The sequence below is a fragment of the Ambystoma mexicanum genome, chromosome 12, assembly GCF_040938575.1.
Source record: "Ambystoma mexicanum isolate Mex_15411 chromosome 12, UKY_AmexF1_1, whole genome shotgun sequence".
Lineage (NCBI taxonomy): Eukaryota > Metazoa > Chordata > Amphibia > Caudata > Ambystomatidae > Ambystoma > Ambystoma mexicanum.
Genome location: NC_090936.1, coordinates 1,140,117,071 through 1,140,134,615, shown reverse-complemented (window position 1 = coordinate 1,140,134,615; position 17,545 = coordinate 1,140,117,071). Strand labels below are relative to the sequence as shown.

The following is a 17,545-nucleotide window of genomic DNA, read 5'->3' as shown; positions in this document are numbered from 1 at the left end:
GGGCTTAGTGGAATGTGGTAAATCTAGGAGGTGTGGCTGTTTAACCTGGGTTTTAAAAGACATCATGCCACAAATTGTCCAATGGGTGACACAGGCTGTGCATCATTCTTGCTGTTCTGGGATTATTCCTGCTAATTTGAAACATGCATTGGTGATCCTCCTCTTAAAAACCCTCACTGGATTCGTCTGTTCTTATAAAATTTCTACCCTATTTCTTTACTGCCTTTTTTAAAATGAAATTACTTGAATCCTTGATTTCTCCTTCGTTCAGCTCTTTTCTGGAAAGTTTGGACTTCTTCGATCCCTTCCAATCGATGCAGTACTGAGAGTGTTCTAGTCTCTGTGATTGACAGCCTCGCCAGACTCTCAGATCAGGGTGGAGTGGCGAAGCTGATATTAGATCTTTCAGCTGCGTTCGACACGGTCGACCACTCCATCCTGCTCGATCCTTGCTGGGGTGTCCAGGCAGGCGCTTGCCTGCTTCAAATCCTTTTTGACTGGTGGCGTTCAGTCCCTTTCTAAGTTTCAATCTAGTCTGTTAACTCTCTCTTGTGGGATACCCCAAGGCTGCACCTTGTCCCCTACATTATTCAACATTTAAAGACAACCTTTGGTTAAACTCATCCATGCCCATACCTTCCATTGCTACTCCTATACTGATGATGTGCAAATTATTGTGCGACTCAATCTTTGTGAGCATGGTGGGAGGTTGGATGAGTGATAATTGGCTTAAATTGAATGGGGACAAGACAGAGGTATTGGTGGTAGACACCCGCCCTCTAGTGTCTCTCTTTGGACCCGAGATTCCTCGTCCCCCTCTCTTGACCCATTTCCCAGCCCTGTCCCAGTGGTAAAGGATTTAGGTGTTAAACTCTCATCTTCACTGTCGTTGGAGGCTCAGGTTGTAGGTATTTTAGATTAAAGATTCTGCAAAAGGTTTTATTTTTTATTCTGCCACATTTGCATGCCCCTGTTGTGGCTTCCCTTGTTCTGAGTGGTGTTGACTACTGTAATTCGCTTTCCTTGGCCCAGTCCCAATACTTGTTGCAGCGGCTTCAAGTTTTACAGAATACAGCGGCATGGGCTGTGATTCGTATTCCATTTGCTTCGCACATTTCTCCTATAATGCGTCAATTACACTGGCTCTGATTACTAAGCGAGTCCAGTTCAAGTCCCTGTGTATTGTACACAGGGATTTCTACAGTACGGCTGCAGAGTATTTACAGTGGAAATTCCGGCACTATTTTCCTTGTTGCTACCTTCTATCTCAGGAGGCCGCTGTTATTCACGTTCCTAGTGTGCCACTGTCTCATGTTGGTGGTCGTACCTTTAAAGTGGCAGCTGCAAAATTGTGGAATTCACTTCGCCGGTGGCTTCGGACCACTGACAATCCTTAGTTGTTTCAGCAAGACTTGAAGACTTTACTCTGCTAGATGGGGCTGTCAGGTCACTGTTCTGCTGGATGCAGTGCCAAGATCCCTAATGGTGTGCCCAATAAATACCTTTAACATAACATGCTGCTCACCCTACATTCTCGTTTGGTGGTGAGCATGGCATGCTGGTACAGTAGTAGCTTTTCAAACTGGATCCCTGAGAGTAGAACCTCTACTCAGATCTTAATTCAACACTATTGATTTGCAGTTGCAGTTCATGTACCAAACAAAGGGATTTTTCATCCAAAGCAAAAATTAGGCGAAAGAAAAGAGAACAGAATGTATGATACACATACAGGACATATGAGGACATGCACAATGACATGAATGAGGTCCGGAGATAACTTGACCTCTTTTTGATTCCTGTTATAAATCATCTGTATCAAGTGCTTAGGTCTGATTTGTTCAGTTGAAATCAATGAAGCCTACAAGACCCAGGGTGCATTAATTTGTTAAATGAAGTCACAGTAATGGCACAAGGGACATTGAAATTGATTCATCTGGTCCCCCTATACATAAGGAAATGTGATCTTGTTAATCGGTTGCCAGTTGAGACCAGCGCTGCAGTCCTGGCTTATGATATGATAGGTTATTTATAACGCGCTTAATACCCAGAGGTTTCTAAGCGCGGACCTGGGGATCGAACCTGTTGTCTTTCTTCCAAGGCGAGCACGTTGCCCCTGAGCTATCCTTCCGAGACTTCCACATTTCACTAGATTTTGTAATCAACCGCATAGCTCTATCTTCCTGTGTTCAAACTCTCTGATGTAAAAAAACAAGGAGGTGGTTAGAAACAGAGTTACTGCTTGTGCTATGCACTACATGTTGAAATTGGACAGCAAAAATAAAAAAATAAACCACAACACGATGAGCTCCCGTCCTTATCCAGGACTGCAAGAATCTGTGTAAAAAATGAAGAGAGTTTGAAGAGAAAGTGGGCAACCTGCTGATTATGTTTATTGAAAATGTGCAAGAAAGAAGCTACTTGAATGGCCAATGCTGCTTAAAAGTAGAGAGGCGGTCTCTGATCAAATTAATGGGGTAGCTCGTTAATTGAATGCAAAATGTGTTCCGGTAAAGTTAAATGAGAACTGACAGGGATCGGATTGGACAAACCTGCTCAATTTCATATATGGGCAATCATCACATCAGCCCTGTAAAAGAAAATCACACAAGCTGTTAGGGAGATTTATAATTGTTATGCTTCATCCCCTCTACTAGTGAGACCCTGTAAAGGACCAGTGGGGGGTGTCTGTACTTCTGCTCTCTATATGGTAGAAGAGAGGCACAGAGGACCCCAGCCAAGACTCTCTATTACGGTAGCAATGGACGAGCAATCAAGGCCTAGCTTCTCAGGAGGTGATGCGGGCTGGTTCTTAAGTACAGTGTAGTCCCCAAGCCCCCACAAAGGAATGTCCACACACTGTATTGGTTAGAACACAGTCTTTATATAATCAATATTCAAGGTTATGTACACTTATCATAACAACTCACTTTGTACTTAGGAAAATCAACAATGGCAAATATATACAATTCTAAAGTGGTACCACCCTTTGTATTGGATCTCATTAAAGTGCATCAACAATACTGTAACAATGTCACACAGATCAATAGAGTGAAACCAGCAATAGAGAGAGGAGAGAAAACAAGATGGTTGAGCAATGGGCAGAATACTGGCCCCTACCACTAGACACAGTTTTGTGTGGAGATCCCCCCACCTGGGCAACCTGTGAAATAAAGATATAGCACAAGCCCAGTCCATATATTGTTCTGCAAGTCTTATTCCCTCCTATAATGTTTTTACCCCCCCAATGTACCTGGTGGAGTCGAGTTCTTCGAAGAGGCCTCGACAGATCCTTCTTGAGCGACCCCCTTTCAAGCGGGAGTCACGGATCGTCGAGAGGCGTCGAGAAGCGTCGAGGAACTCGGCGTTCGGCGTCAGGGAATCGACGGCCCTTCTTGAATGCCTTCCCTTTCAAGCGGGAGACACGGGGCGTCAAACGTCCGACAACAAACAGTGTAGGACGGCGTTGATGAGGCGGCAGCTTCGATCCAAGCGGTGTTCGTCGAAGACGGAACGTTGGCGTCCTGCAAGGCAGAGGCGTGCGGGGCACCTCGACGACAATTGTTCTGAACCGCAAAGATTCGTGAGGACGGGGGCCCAGCAAGGGCGTCGAATCGTTTGAGTCTTTGTAGTCTTTGGGTGGCGGGAAACCCACCGGCAGGTTTCTCCTCGGCGCGTTGGTCGTCCTCGACTTTCTCCGGCAGGATAAAGCGGTCGACGGTGCGGACGAGGGAGTCCTTCGATTCAAATGTTCTTAGGCAAGGACCGGACGGCTCCGGTCGTCGGCGGCACGGCGTCAAGTGGTTCCCACGGCTGGGCAACACAACTTCGACGGGCCTCCAGCGGTTACACAGACCTGCGAACCCTGGTCAACGGCAATGGACTTCGACGGCGGCGATGTCCGGGTGCTTCACTTCTATCTCCTCGGCGGTCCCGTCTCGGGTCGGCAGCCTTTCGAGGGTCTGACTTCCAGGGTGCTTCGGCGAAGATGGAGCGGTGCTCGATGGTCCCTCGGAGCACGGGAAGAGGGCGCCTTACCAGGTCCTCTCTCGGGTCAGTCTTCGACGATTTCGGCAGCCTTCGGATCGGTCGAAGCAAATGCAACAGCAAGTCTTCTTCTTCCAGCTGGACGTCGAGGATCAGCAGTTCCAGTTACTCTTAGAGTGGAGACTCAGCTCCAGAACGCTTCTGAACAATTACCAGTGGTGAGAGGTCCCCAGATATACTATTCTGTCTCTCATCCACACTGCTGGCACACACTCAGCAGCCAATCATACAGAAGGGCATTCATGCAGTCAGTCAGCCAATCAGGCACACAGTGCATTCAGGCCACACTCCTCCCTTTCAGACACTCACAACAAGGAATGTGGATTGGGACAAGTACCCAGCCATTCAACACTACACACTGCATTCAGGCCAGTTTCGGGCAGGGCTGTCTCAGTCTGTCTCTCATGCCAGAAACCAGACAACCACAACAAGGAGTGTATATTGGTCATACACTCCATTCACCCAGGTCCCACCCACAGGAGGTACCCACAACATACAGTCACTGGGAAGACTCCAGTCAGTCTAGATGGGCCTTCACAACAACACCATATATGGAACTTCCACCCAACAGCCAGTCAGGGGGAAGGGACAGAGTCAGGGCTTCCCAGGACTTTGAGAAAACAAGGTAACAGGCAATAGAAAGCAAGAGGCCACAGGGGCCATCTTGTTTCCTATCAGGAATCAACTGATCCCAATGGCAGGGCCTGGGTATCCCAAAATGGAGGACACCCAGAGCACCTGTCAAATTCAGCATGGAGCTGCCACCAGCCCATACCCTGCTCTGTGGGCCACCCACAGGTGCCCAAAAACATACACTAGGGGCACAGGGTTGTACCCCTACCCATGGGTGCCATAAGGGTATCCCATGGGTCTGTTCGCCAAACCAAAAGAGAGCTGCACTGCCAGGAGTCCCACATGGACTCTGGGGCAGAAAACATGACAGAACACACGATAAAAAGCAGTAAAGGACAAGGATTCAGAGGCCCTGTCCCTCTGATGCATTTCCAGCATCACAGTTGCCCCCCCCAGACTGAGGTGGAGGGTGTCTAATCTCCAACGGGATAGACACCCTCATCCAGACGGTCAACATACCTTCTGGAAAGGCCATCTGCATTATCGTGACTCTTCCCTGGTCTGTGCTCTATGGTGAAGTCTAGCCCTTGCAGGCTAATGGACCACCTGAGCAATTTCGGATTCTCACCCTTCATTTGCATAAGCCACTTCAGGGGCTTATGATCTGTTTGGACCTTGAAGGCAGACCCCGTAAGGTAGGGCCTAAAACGCCTAAGGTTCCAAACTATGCTAAAACACTCCTTTTCAACAGTAGCCCACCTAAGTTCTCTACCCTTGAGTTGTCTACTGATGAATATGATAGGATGTTCTCTCCCTTTGTCATCTAACTGGGACAAGACAGCTCCAATTCCGGTGTCGCAGGCATCCGTCTGGACGATAAAGGGTCGGCTGTAGTCAGGCGCACACAACACAGGTGCCCTACACAGACTTTCTTTCAAGCCATCAAAGGCCCTCTGACAGTCTTCGGTCCAATTAACCTTCCTAGGCTGTTTGGGTGAAGTTAGAGCTGTCAGGGGTGCAGCTATGGTTCCATAGTCTGCCATGAAATTGCGATAGTACCCAGTGAGGCCCAAAAAGGCTCTCACCTGGGTTTGAGTAGTGGGAGTCTCCCAGTTCTGTACATCCTGTACTTTACTGGAGAGAGGTTGGATTTGACCCCCTCCTACCTCATGACCAAGATAGGTAACTTTCCCCTGAGCTATCTGGCACTTGGTGGCCTTGATAGTGAGGTTAGCCCTTTTCAAGGCCCGCAACACCTTATCCAGATGTGTCAAATGCTCTTCCCAGGTGGAACTGTAGACGGCAATGTCGTCTAAGTAAGCCACACAAAAGGCTTCCAGCCCACTGAGCGCATGGTTGACCAATCTCTGGAAGGTGGCAGGGGCATTCTTCAACCCAAAAGGCATGACCCTAAACTGGTAGAGTCCCTCAGGTGTTGAGAAGGCCGTCTTTTCCTTGGCATGGTCCGTCAGAGCTATTTGCCAATAGCCTGAGGTAAGGTCGAAGGTGCTCACAAATTTGGCAGCACCTATGGTGTCCACGAGCTCATCAGCCCTGGGCAATGGGTGCGCGTCAGTTTTGGTGACGGCATTGACTCCTCGGTAGTCCACACAGAACCTCCAATCCTTGGTACCCGCCTGGGAACTTGCCTTGGGGACAAGGACCACTGGACTGGATCAGGGACTGGTTGAGGGTTCAATAACACCCAGATCCAACATCTTGGCGACCTCAGCCTGGATGTGGTTCTTGACGGTATCTGACATACGGTAGCACCTGCTGTTGACAGGCACACTGTCACCAGTGTCAATTTCATGCCTACACCACGGTGTAAGGCCTGGCTTCAGTGAAAACAGAGAGGCATACTGTTGGAGCAAAGCCCTGCAGGCCCTCCGTTGCTCTGTTGTCAAATCCGGAGAGAGATGTACTCCCTCCACTGAGCCATCCTGAGGGTTGCTATGCAGCAAATCAGGAAGGGGCTCACCCTCATCCTCTTCTTGCCCTAAAGCTAGCAAGAGACATGAGACTTCTGCTCGCCGGTGGAAAGGCTTGAGCCTGTTGACATGGAATATCTGAGGGGCTACCCCAGAGGCTCCCATGTCAACCAGATAATTGACTTTGCCCATCTTGGAGATGATCCTGAAGGGTCCAGTCCACTTGTCTGCCAAAGCTCTAGGCTTGGTAGGCTCCATCACAAGGATTTCCTGTCCCGGAGTCCAATCCACTTGCGAGGCTTTAAGGTCATGCCAGTACTTATTCAATTCCTGGCTGGTCTTGAGATTTGCTGTTGCCTGACCCATCATCTGTGTCATCCTCCGTCTGAGGCCTAACACATAGTCCCCCACTTGCTTGGCGGGACCTGGAGGGGTGGCTTCCAAGCCTTCTCTGATCAAGGCAAGGGGCCCCCTCACGGGATGTCCAAAGAGTAACTCAAAGGGGCTGAAACCAACACCCTCGTGAGGTACCTCTCTGTAAGCAAACAGCAGGCATGGCAGGAGGAGATCCCATTTCCTCCTTAGGGGTTCTTCCAAAGCCCCTAGCATGCCCTTGAGAGGTTTATTAAATCTCTCAACCAGACCATTGGTCTGGGGTGGTAAGAGGTGGAGAACTTGTAGGTTACCCCGCACTCTTTCCACATGGTTGTCATGTAACTAGACATGAAGTTGGATCCTCTGTCAGAGACAACCTCCTTGGGGAATCCAACACGGGTGAAAATGCCCAGGAGAGCCCTGGCAACCACCTTGGCAGTAACAGTCCGAAGGGGTATTGCCTCAGGGTACCTGGTGGCATGATCTACCAAGACCAGGATGAACCGATGTCCACCTGAAGTGGGAGGGTCAAGGGGACCGACGATGTCGATGCCCACCCTCTCAAATGGTGTGCCAACCACTGGCAATGGCTGCAGTGGGGCAATGACACTGCCTCCAGTCTTGCCAGACAATTGACAAGTTGGGCAGGTCCTGCAGTGGGACTCCACCTCTACTCCCATCCGTGGCCAGTAGAAATGGGCAGAGAGCCTCTGCTTAGTCTTCTTGGTCCCAAGATGACCAGCCAAGGGCACCTCATGCGCCAACTGCAGTAGGAAGGGCCCGTAAACCTGGGGTACCACCAACCTCTTGAGGGCACCAGGTTCAGGCTTAGTGGGCTCACTAACAAGGAGCTCACCCTCCCAATAAATCCGGAATGTCCTAGGCACTTCTCCTTGTGCCTGGGACAGGGCCTGTTTCCTCAGTCCCTCGAGAGAGTGGCACTCTCTCTGTCCCTTACAGAAGTCTGCCCGGGAGGGTCCCCCTTCAGCTAACAAGCATTGAAGGTCGGGAGGATCCTCCGGGTTGAGAACCTCTCCCACAGGAGAGTCTTCTGTCTCTTCTCCCACAGGAGTTGAGTTTGGGTTTTCCAATGGACCCAGCCCGTCCGGAGCATGGATCCCAATGGGTGCTGTCGGAACAGCAGGAAGAGATGGTGTTCCCTCCACAGAGGTGGCCTTCTTGGTCTTCCTTCTTCTTGCCTTCGGCCTCGCCTTTGGCTCGGGTACCTGACCCACAGCCAGACCCGGTGTCACCTGTGACCTAGTGACTGCAGCAGCAGTTATGGGAAGACCATCCGAGATCAACCCCAACTCTACTAGATCATTTCCTAACAGAATTTTAGCAGGGACATTGTCCTGAACCAGGACAGGAAGCTTTGCTGTCTTGTCTCCAATCATGAGTGTGACTAAGGCTACAGGTGATAATTTGGGAGGCCCACCAGCTAACCTGGTGGTTCTCAGAGGAGCACCTACATAGTCTTCTGGCTTGAGCAGGGTCCTGTCCACCACTGTCATGCTTGCCCCAGTGTCTCTCAAACCAGTAGAAGGCTGGCCATTCAAGAGGACACTTCTCAAAAACCTACGGGTGTTCTGTGGGATAGTCGCCAGTACTTCTGCATACTGGTCCCAGGCCCCAAGGGACACTAAGGAAATCTCTACCAGAGCACCAAATGTGATCCCGGTCGAGGAGGGGAGGACAGTGGCCTCCACCTCAGACACGGGGTAAGGGTAGGTCAGGCTGACAGCCTGTACTCCAAGTGCCTTACCTTTACACTTGGAGTCACCCCTTTTGTGATCCAGACCCCACAGTCCCAACAAGCGCCAGGAGTGCGGGGTACGGTACTGGAACCACTGGGAGCCTGCTTTGCAGCAGGTGGACCACTACTCTTATTCCCACCCACAGATGACTTATCCCCACTAGATTTTTGGGTCTTGGGAGAGGAAGGTTTAGGTTTACCCGACTGTGACTGCTTGTGGGACTCCTCAGCTTTCTGAGAGGCCCCCTTTTCTTTGTCCTTGTCCTTCCCACTGGAGTCCTTAGGGGACACCCGGTGGGAGACCCACTTGTCAGCCAACCTGCCCAGCTTAAAGGGGTCCAAAATGTTCTGGTCAGCCACATACTGACGCAGCTCTGGTGAACAGGCTTCAGAAAAATGCTAAAAAAACAAGAGGTGGGACAATTCAACAAAAGTCTTAACCTTGTATCCATCGATCCACCCCATCATGTTCATATGCGCAGCACTCACCCAGTCAACCCAAGACACATTCTCTCTTTTCTTAAAATCCCTGAACCTTCTAAGGTATTGGGTAGGTGTCTTGCCAAACTTGGCAATCAAAGCAGACTTCATACACTCATACTGACCCCTTTCTTCCACACTCAGCTTCAGAATACAGTCATATCCACTTTGAGGCACTCTGCTTAACAAACACTTAGCCCAATCTCTTTGATCAACATCATGAATCGCACAAGCCATTTCAAACGCTTCAATCCATTGGAGGATATCTGAACCCTCCACAAATACACCAACCAAATCTTTCATAAACTTGGTGGCTGGGGACCTGACACTCTCACTGGTTTTAGCTTAAGTCTCCACTCTAGCTTTCTCTAGCTGGATTCTCTGACATTCAGTGTCCTGGCTCTTGCGTTCAAGGTCCTTATTTCTGAGTTCAAGATCCCTATGCTTGAGCTCCACTTGTTGAGCCAACTCCTCTTTCTTAAGTTCAGCATCTATTTCCAACTTGCGGTATTCAAAGGCCAATTTCATCCTTAATAACTCAAGCTCCAAGGAATTGCTGGGGTTTGGAACAGAGGCAGCAGGAATGGCGGCATTCCCAGAAACAGATTCAGCAGAAACCCCAGGGGCAGAGTCCTCATTGGTTGCATTCCCCCCCCTCATCAAGAGTTTCACCATCAGTCTGGTAGTCCACCAGGGCAGCTATCAGCTCAGCCCTAGACTTATCCACAAAGTCTAACTCCCTGGCTTCACAAGCACTCTGGAGAGCCTCCAAGCTCATCCGAGTCAATTTGCCATTTGCAATAGACTCCATCGTTTGTAATGCAGTTATCTTGTACACAACTAAACCTTAATTTAATAAAGTGCAGATATCCTTTGTAAGTGGCACGGTTATACACTGATTCTTAAAACCATAAGCATCCCACCGCTGCCACCAGCTGTAAAGGACCGGTGGGGGGTGTCTGTACTTCTGCTCTCTATATGGTAGAAGAGAGGCACAGAGGACCCTAGCCAAGACTCTCTATTACGGTAGCAATGGACGAGCAATCAAGGCCTAGCTTCTCAGGAGGTGATGCGGGCTGGTTCTTAAGTACAGTGTAGTCCCCAAGCCCCCACAAAGGAATGTCCACACACTGTATTGGTTAGAACACAGTCTTTATATAATCAATATTCAAGGTTATGGACACTTATCATAATAACTCACTTTGTACTTAGGAAAATCAACAATGGCAAATATATACAATTCTAAAGTGGTACCACCCTTTGTATTGGATCTCATTAAAGTGCATCAACAATACTGTAACATTGTCACACAGATCAATAGAGTGAAACCAGCAATAGAGAGAGGAGAGAAAACAAGATGGTTGAGCAATGGGCAGAATACTGGCCTCTACCACTAGACACAGTTCTGTGTGGAGATCCCCCCCACCTGGGCAACCTGTAAAATAAAGATATAGCACAAGCCCAGTCCATATATTGTTCTGCAAGTCTTATTCCCTCCTATAATGTTTTTACCCCCCCAATGTACCTGGTGGAGTCGAGTTCTTCGAAGAGGCGTCGACAGATCCTTCTTGAGCGACCCCCTTTCAAGCGGGAGTCATGGATCGTCGAGAAGCGTCGAGGAACTCGGCGTTCGGCGTCGGGGAATCGACGGCCCTTCTTGAATGCCTTCCCTTTCAAGCGGGAGACACGGGGCGTCGAACGTCCGACAACAAACAGTGTAGAACGGCGTCGATGAGGCGGCAGCTTCGATCCAAGCGGTGCTCGTCGACGACGGAGCGTTGGCGTCCTGCAAGGCAGAGGTGTGCGGGGCACCTCGACGACAATTGTTCTGGACCGCAAAGATTCGTGAGGACGGGGGCCCAGCAAGGGCGTCGAGTCGTTCGAGTCTTTGTAGTCTTCGGGTGGGGGGGAAACCCACCGGCAGGTTTCTCCTCGGCGCGTTGGTCGTCCTCGACTTTCTCCGGCAGGATAAAGCGGTCGACGGTGCGGACGAGGGAGTCCTTCGATTCAAATGTTCTTAGGCAAGGACCGGACAGCTCCGGTCGTCGGCGGCACGGCGTCAAGTGGTTCCCACGGCTGGGCAACACATCTTCGACGGGCCTCCAGCGGTTACACAGACCTGCGAACCCTGGTCGACGGCAATGGACTTCGACGGCGGCGATGTCCGGGTGCTTCACTTCGATCTCCTCGGCGGTCCCGTCTCGGGTCGGCAGCCTTTCGAGGGTCTGACTTCCAGGGTGCTTCGGCGAAGATGGAGCGGTGCTCGATGGTCCCTCGGAGCACGGGAAGAGGGCGCCTTACCAGGTCCTCTCTCGGGTCAGTCTTCGACGATTTCGGCAGCCTTCGGATCGGTCGAAGCAAATGCAACAGCAAGTCTTCTTCTTCCAGCTGGACGTCAAGGATCAGCAGTTCCAGTTACTCTTAGAGTGGAGACTCAGCTCCAGAACGCTTCTGAACAATTACCAGTGGTGAGAGGTCCCCAGATATACTATTCTGTCTCTCATCCACACTGCTGGCACACACTCAGCAGCCAATCATACAGAAGGGCATTCATGCAGTCAGTCAGCCAATCAGGCACACAGTACATTCAGGCCACACTCCTCCCTTTCAGACACTCACAACAAGGAATGTGGATTGGGACAAGTACCCAGCCATTCAACACTACACACTGCATTCAGGCCAGTTTCGGGCAGGGCTGTCTCAGTCTTTGTCTCTCATGCCAGAAACCAGACAACCACAACAAGGAGTGTATATTGGTCATACACTCCATTCACCCAGGTCCCACCCACAGGAGGTACCCACAACATACAGTCACTGGGAAGGCTCCAGTCAGTCTAGATGGGCCTTCACAACAACACCATATATGGAACTTCCACCCAACAGCCAGTCAGGGGGAAGGGACAGAGTCAGGGCTTCCCAGGACTTTGAGAAAACAAGGTAACAGGCAATAGAAAGCAAGAGGCCACAGGGGCCATCTTGTTTCCTATCAGGAATCAACTGATCCCAATGGCAGGGCCTGGGTATCCCAAAATGGAGGACACCCAGAGCACCTGTCAAATTCAGCATGGAGCTGCCACCAGCCCATACCCTGCTCTGTGGGCCACCCACAGGTGCCCAAAAACATACACTAGGGGCACAGGGTTGTACCCCTTCCCATGGGTGCCATAAGGGTATCCCATGGGTCTGTTCACCAAACCAAAAGAGAGCTGCACTGCCAGGAGTCCCACATGGACTCCGGGGCAGAAAACATGACAGAACACACGATAAAAAGCAGTAAAGGACAAGGATTCAGAGGCCCTGTCCCTCTGATGCATTTCCAGCATCACAGACCCCCAGCATGTTTTGCTCGACTTCTGGACCTTTTTCTTTCTATCCTGAATGAGTGGAGTTTTTTTGCACTCATTCATTCTTATTTTTGAACTCTGTTCTCTGTGTTTTACCTTTAGTATGAAGCCTAATTTCCTCCATATCTCTTTAAAGGCATCTGTGTTTAACTTTTGCAGTACACAGTTCCTTATGGGCAGTGTTGATGGGAACCCTTTGGGTTCACCTTTGAGATTCTTTTTTTATCCTCGAGTAACTACAGTTCTTAAGTATCCCTCCTAAAACATTATACTGTGAGAGTTAGTTTGCAAAGGTAGCGGGCGCCTCTCTCTCGACAGAACAAGGCCTGATAACCTGTTCAGTGGTTATTAACCACTTGAGAGTTTGCAGCCACTGCTTTTACTCACTGTGCCTTTCACAGATGGGAAATATCCATTTGCATATCAGTCTTTGTCCTGCCCAGGGGCAGTCCAGCACCGAAATGCAATGGCAATTCCAACCTGAACGAGAGTACCACCAGCAACCCCATACACGTGTTTCACCATCTCACTGATGATGCCCAACAAGGCTGAAACACGTGTATGGGGTTGCTGATGGTACTCTTGTTCAGAGAGGAATTGCCATAGCATTTCGGTGCTGGACTGCCCTTGAGGGTGGGACAAAGACTGATATGCAAATGGATATTTCCCATCTGTGAAGGTACAGTGAGCAAAAAGCAATGGCTGCAAACTCTCAATGTGGTTAATAACCACTGAACAGGTTATCATGCCTTGTTCTTTCGAGAGAGGGGCGCCTGCTACCTTTTTTTGTATTTTTGAAAGGAACTTGGGGTTGGTCACCCTAGGTTACCTGGGGGCAACCAGACGTGGACTCCCTGCTCACTGTGCTTAGAGAGGCTCAGCTTCACCTCACTGATGATGCCCAACAAGGCTGAAACACGTGTATGGGGTTGCTGATGGTACTCTTGTTCAGAGAGGAATTGCCATAGCATTTCGGTGCTGGACTGCCCTTGAGGGTGGGACAAAGACTGATATGCAAATGGATATTTCCCATCTGTGAAGGTACAGTGAGCAAAAAGCAATGGCTGCGAACTCTCAATGTGGTTAATAACCACTGAACAGGTTATCATGCCTTGTTCTTTCGAGAGAGGGGCGCCTGCTACCTTTTTTTGTATTTTTGAAAGGAACTTGGGGTTGGTCACCCTAGGTTACCTGGGGGCAACCAGACGTGGACTCCCTGCTCACTGTGCTTAGAGAGGCTCAGCTTCACCTCACTGATGATGCCCAACAAGGCTGAAACACGTGTATGGGGTTGCTGATGGTACTCTTGTTCAGAGAGGAATTGCCATAGCATTTCGGTGCTGGACTGCCCTTGAGGGTGGGACAAAGACTGATATGCAAATGGATATTTCCCATCTGTGAAGGTACAGTGAGCAAAAAGCAATGGCTGCGAACTCTCAATGTGGTTAATAACCACTGAACAGGTTATCATGCCTTGTTCTTTCGAGAGAGGGGCGCCTGCTACCTTTTTTTGTATTATACTGTGAGAGATTAGCACGCACCACCTTATGTGGAGTGCTAAGGGGATACATAGTATCCCCCCTTCTCTCTGCTCTTGTGATGTTTTGGTCACACAGACAACCTTCTAGTTATGGCTGGTGGCAGTCTACGTGCTGTACAAACAATTTTTTTTTACAGCAGACTATTCACAGTCTCAGTTGTGCACAATATGGTCACCTATATTCTAACACAGCGGCTCCTTTCATTTGTTGCCATTTCTTGCATGCTTGTCCTTTGTTAGCCCTTTTTTTAGCCTTCTGGGTGGGGGAGGTCTGTGTGTGTGTTTTGCCTTTGGCAGGAACCCTTGGGTATCCTCGCCTAGGCTCTAGTGTGTCTGGGCAGGCAGGAAGTGGGGGAGGAGTGTTTCACGCCCAAGCCCTTTGTTTGCCTGATCGGAATCTGATCGGGGGTCTGACAGTCCTGATTGGACAGCCACCCACCACTTTCTGTAAACTGCTGAGAGAGATTGCAGAGGAGTGTGTGCTGAAACTGAATAAAAGGTGAGGTTCCCGAGGTGAAAGGCAAGTCGACCACTGGAAACTGAAGTAACCGAAGAAGAAGATGAGCAGAGACGCCTGCAGATGCTTTAAAACACCATGAAGAGAACACTGCTGTCCTGACCCCATTTTCTATACAACAGAGGAGCTCCAAAGAGGATGCCACCTTCCCTTTGGGTGGTGGGACCAACCAGCTCGGAGACAAACTACAATCTGAGCCATCTCCCAAGGTGCTGTGCCTTTCCAGAACTGCAGACCGCGAATACCAGGAGATCACTGACCCAATTGAAGTGCATTGTGTTTGCAAAGCTGAATTTGTCCAAGCTCCAGGTGAACCTCCAGAGACACAATCTGACTCATCCAAGTCCCTCACCAGAGGGCAGGACTCCAGGAATCGAAGAAGCGTGACTGGGCGAATCATGTCGTTTGTTTGTGCTGCGGAAAAGGTGCCAAAACTGCAGGCTGACCAGAGAAGTGGAAGAAATTTGTGCCAGACATCCTCTCTCTCTCTCGAGACAGCTGCTGAGATATCCCGTTCACTGTCTTGCCTTTCGTCACCAGACCAAGGAATCCAGAGACCGGGAGCATCGCTGCTGAACAGAGGAGAATCCAGCCACAAACATCTCTTCTAAAGGTACTGTGGGCTGAAAAGGTATTGCTTACCTTAAACCGAGAAGGCGCTCCAGAGCGTTGGAGTGCACAAAGAGGTGTCCAGGGTGTCTACTCTTACCTCTAACCGAAGCTGCCTGCTTGTGTCCCTTTTACGAGTCCTTTAACAGGGTCTCCGCGTTGTGTACAGTCTTCCAATATCCTTTCATAGAGACTAGAAGTATCCTCAGTAACATTTGCCGTTTCCCTGCTTCTTAAGGTTTTACACCTTCTCCGAACTACCTTTTGCTGCTAGTTGGGTATTGGACTTTGAAAGTGTTAGTTTGCTCTGAATCTGTCTCTAAAACCTTAAGCTCTCCTACTGTTTGACTAACCAACTGTTTTCCTCACCAAAAGGCATTATCTTATGTGGTTTTGCTAACTTAATACAATTGACATACATCTTTGTCTGTGCGTGAGTGCGCGGTATTACCGATAATACAATAGAACAGTCATTAGTGTCAAACTCTAACAATTGTAACCGCGGGCAACTACAAACTAAGCAGTGGCCTTTGAAAAATATCTATAAGTAATCCTATGTGTTTTGGTTTAATGTTCTAAGTATTTTAAAACATCTCTTTGTGTAAATATAATAAATCTATATTTTATATTAATGTATTGTGTAAGTGTTTCTTTGAATTGCTTTACTACCTGGGTCAATGTACTTAGCTACAGCTCACATCTTCCACTTATGATACGCCTGACTGCTCTGCCACTCTACCAAGGTTACATGAGTAGTACAGACGGATACTAAGAGTTGGGGACCTGTATACCATTGGGATCGTTTTATGAAGTCTTACCTCAAGTAGACTTTAGGAAAACTCACCCAATACAAGCTAGACTGAATGTATTTTTATTTATATTTTGTTAAGTCGAGGTTAAACTCAAGATATCCAATACTGTCTTTTATGTTTCAGTGCTTTGACGCCCATGGGATTTAGCGCTATATAAATAAATACATACAATGTCTGCAGATCTGTGTGCTTAGCAGGGTTGGCTGCTTGGTTCCTGTATGTGAGCTGAGAGTTGGCTATCTGGAAAGAAGTGAGTTTTTCAGTAGTTTCGTAAACATGTGGTTTGTTTCAGTTGATAACATGAGTGGGAGAGATATTCAGATTGTTAGACCAATAATGGTGAAACGCTTGATTCCCATGGCTGGGAGTGATGCATATACTTTGGGAGAAGGGACGTTTATAGGGGAATTGAACCTTTTGACTAGTGCTCATCCCATTACTGTAATGTGCATCGATAAAGAAAGTTGCACATCAAAAGTGTTTTTCTTTTTATATTTCAATTCATATGACATATTTATATGTGTTGGATGTGCCCATTTATGTAATGGAGTGAGGGGAACTGATCCAAATACCTCCATACAGATGACATCATTTGAAGAAGTCTTGTTGTATTGATGAATGGCATGTCGAGTTCCAATGATTTTAGAGACAATAAGAAAATGTATTTTATTGAAAGTACCCTCACTAAAGGGTGAGCATGAAGAGGTATCTCAAACAATTAAACAAGGTAGGTAATGGTCTTTGGGAAGGCCAAACACAAGATGCAATTGCTACAAGAAGTCTGCATTACCATATTTGTTGTAGTATGACCTGAAATTCTTCTTTACTGCCATAGCATTTGGTGCTCTAGTATGTTTCCCAGTAGCACGTACAGGATTGGTAAGGGGGAGATGCCACTTCACCAATGGTATAAAAAATGCTCAGCTCTTACTAGTGGGCAAACAAAAGCATACAATAATTATACTGCGACAGAGAAACAGTTTTTATGCTAATTATATCCTGAAGAAGGTTCCTGCTTTGATGCGAAACACATGTTGACTTAGTTGTAATAAAATATATTTAGGATGCGTTATATGTGATAGGGATTCTTTTTGAGGGCAAACAATGGTTCTTTGAGTAAGAACTAATAGACTAATTGCCTAAACAATTGGAAGTGCCGGCACAGACTGCAAAGCTAATTGCACCTATTAAACTAATGTATAGCAGACACTGGACAGTAGGACTGGTGAGTGGAGTTTCTGATAGGCAGTGTGGAATTATCAAAATAGTAAGTCAGCGTGACCATTCAATTTGTGTAGTACCTGTCAAGATTAAGAGCAATTGAGAGGTCAGTGCAAACCACACGGTTGGGGTAGGTTGATAGACACAAAGGAAAGTTGGCACTGATAGGTTGGGCATCGACTACTGCGGCTGCACCCCATAACATTGAACACTACTGGCTCAACGCTCATAATATTGTTTTATTAGGGTTATGGTTGAATGAGCTTGAAAGACTTTGGTAAAGTATTACCTTATAAAAACTTGAAATTAATAAATGTACCTATTGTTTATAAAAGGCCTATGC

At 48.3% G+C, this 17,545-nt stretch overlaps 1 protein-coding gene across 5 annotated transcripts in view; it reads right to left on the bottom strand.

Annotated features, from left to right (window-relative positions):
* The window catches only part of CPM (carboxypeptidase M), a 330,252-nt gene that overhangs the window by 56,318 nt on the left and 256,389 nt on the right, over positions 1-17,545 (bottom strand). The window lies entirely within an intron of this gene.